Raw genomic sequence first — 3,319 nt, forward strand, 5'->3', positions numbered from 1 at the left:
CGTAGGCAGGTAGCCACCACTCCCCCCCTCCCTCTTCCCTCATCCCCCTCCCTCCTTCCTCTTGCATCCTCTGTTCAATTTTTTTCCTGATTTTTTTAGTGGATGAGTACTTGATGTAGATTCGATACTGTGGGAATATAATGATAGTTATTTCTTGCTTGCTGCGTGATTTTAAGTTTTCCGAGGGAACAGTTTAATCAGTGTGCAGGGCTCAGACTTAATATTTTGCTATGATGATTGCAGCCAATATTAGTAAGTAACTATTGCATTGTGAGGTTTTTGGATTAACTAACAGGTTTAAGTTCAGAGCCAAACAGTAGAGGTCAGTAATCATAATTATTTTATTCCAAACTGCAACCAAGCTAAGGTAGTATCTTAGCAAGCATTTGATGCCTTTGATTATTGAAAGGAGTCAAACTGTCATTTTTGCCCATTTCTGTGGTTATTGGAGTAGCATCCTTTGCTTTCTCTTACCAGCAGAGCATGACTGTTACTGCATGTTTCTCAAGATATACATGCTGAAGTTTCTGTAACAATCAAGGAGAACATCTGGAAACAAAATATGATTTAAGATACACAACAAGTAGCAGGTAACATCACAAATTAGGATTTTTCTACTAGCTAGTATGCTGAAGCAGGTTGCAGGGGCCAGATTTCTACTGCCACAAAGTTAAAGTAAATGCCATTTTTAGTTCTGATGATGGGTGACAGGAAGCTGCACTTTGAGATGCAGGGCTGTACATTTGAGAGTAAATTAGGATTATTTTGGACAATGAGTAGAGCTTAGGTAAGGAAATGTTCTTTATTAGTTAAGTATATGTGCTGCTGCTCATGTTGCTGCTGGTGCTTTGGGTGATTCGACAGGCTGAAGCTATATTAGTTAAGTATATAGAGCACCACCCAAGATGTATGTACATACCCAGCTATCATCAGTAACTTAAACAAAATAGTTGGATGTTCTTGGAGTTTCTTTGTTGAATCTCAAACTGCAACAAACAAATCGGGACAAATTCCTTTTTTTACAAAAGATCGATCGGTCGAAGTTTTGGTTGCCGCTCTATCTAGTGTGAACAGTTTACAGCATGCTTCAGACTTACTTTGATGGTTGCAATATAACTTTTGATCCATCTTTGGTACTAATATCAAAGAGGTATACAGGTGGTGAGTACAGGAGCTAAGAGTCTCAGGATCAGATCAATTTGCCTATGTTGCTTCCAAGGAGTTGTTCTCTGTCTAGTCCAATTCTGCATGGGGGCTATCCAGCATGCATCAAGTGTATTAAGTTCATGATAAAACGGAGTGATGCAATTAGAATGATGACATGATGTAGACGAGATCCGTTTATCTATTGCGGCAGATATAGATCTCATCTTGTTATCCTTAGTAGCAATGATACATACGTGTCGGTTCCCCTTATATCACTGGGATCAAGCACCGTAAGATCGAACCCACTACAAAGCACCTCTTCCCATTGCAAGATAAATAGATCAAGTTGGCCAAACAAAAACCCAAATATCGGAGAAGAAATACGAGGCTATAAGCAATCATGCATATAAGAGATCAAAGAAGACTCAAATAACTTTCATGGATAAAAACATAGATCTGATCATAAACTCAAAGTTCATCGGATCCCACCAAACACGCGGCTAAAAGACTTACATCATATGGATCTCCAAGAGACCATTGTATTGATAATCAAGAGAGAGATATAGAGAGGAAGTCATCTAGCTACTAACTACAGACCCATAGGTTTACAAAGAACTACTCACGCATCATAGAAGAGGCACCAATGGAAGTGGTGAACCCCTCCATGACGGTGTCTAGATTGGATCTGGTGGTTCTGGACTCTGCACCTGCTGGTTCGATATTTCATCGACTCCCCTAGGGTTTCTGGAATATTGTGGTATTTATAGAGCAAAGAGGCGGTTCAGGGGGCACCCGAGGTGGGCACAACCCCCCAGGGCGCGCCTGGGCCTCCTGGCGTGCCCTGGTGGGTGCTGCTCCCCTAGAGCAGCCCCTCAGGTGCTTCCTTGGCCCATTGGCTTTCTTCTGGCCCAAAAAAATTCCTCCAGGAGTTGCGTTACGTTTGGACTTCGTTTGATATTGATTTCGTGCGATGTAGAAAACATGCACAAAACAGCAACTGGCACTGGGCACTATGTCAATAGGTTAGTATCAAAAAATGATATAAAATGACTATAAAATGACTATAAAACATCCAAGAATGATAATATAACAGCATGGGACAATGAAAAATTATAGATACATTGGATACATATCGATACCCTGTGTTTCGTCGAACCGCTTGTGGATGCGGTCGAGTTCCTCATCTGCCACCTGCAGCCTCCGATTGAGTTCGGAAACTTCTGCGGCCTGGGCGGTTGCTGCTAACATGGAGGCATGTTACAATAACAGCACCGTATGTTACTCTCCTGAATACTATGTGGATCCTCTGTCTGATAATTTAGGCAGCATCATATTCTCATGAACATTAGAATCATTACCAAGAAACGAAAGTACCTAAAAATTTAATTGGCGTGCGCGAGCTCTAGTAATTGGTCTAGTATATGTAGCAGTAGGGGCTATGGGTGTAACAATGGTATTGAAGTCCTCATCATCCTCCCCTTCTTGAAATGAAGTCATCCTCGATGGAAGCTCATCTTCCTCACCCAAATAAGGCTTCAAATCTGCAATGTTAAAAGTTGGACTAACCCCAAAATCTGCAGACAGCTCAAGTTTATATGCATTGTCATTTATTTTCTCTGACACCTTAAAAGGACCATCACACGTGGCATTAGCTTTGATTTGTGCAAATTAGGAAACCTATACTTACGCAAATGTAACCAAACAAGATCTCCAGGTGCAAAGACAACATGTTTTCTACCCTTATCTCCAGCAAGTCTATACTTAGCATTCATACGCTCAATGTTTTCCTTAGTTAACTCATGCATTTTAAAGATGAATTCAGCATGTTGTTTAGCATCAAATTTAACCTTCTCCGAAGATGGAAGAGGCAACAAACCAATAGGTGCACGAGGTAGAAAATCATACACAATTTCAAAAGGGCACATCTTAGTAGTAGAATGCAATGAACGATTATAAGCAAATTCAATATGAGGCAAGCATTCTTCCCACATTTTCTTATTATCCTTCAGAATAGCCCTAAGCATAGTAGACAGTGTTCTATTGACTACTTCAGTTTGTCCATCAGTTTGGGGGTGACAAGTAGTACTAAAAAGCAGTTTAGTCCACAACTTAGCCCATAAACATCTCCAGAAGTGGCTAAGAAATTTAGTATCACGGTCTAAAACAATAGTAT

This window comes from Triticum dicoccoides, chromosome 2B, assembly GCF_002162155.2.
Source record: "Triticum dicoccoides isolate Atlit2015 ecotype Zavitan chromosome 2B, WEW_v2.0, whole genome shotgun sequence".
Classification (NCBI taxonomy): Eukaryota; Viridiplantae; Streptophyta; class Magnoliopsida; order Poales; family Poaceae; genus Triticum; species Triticum dicoccoides.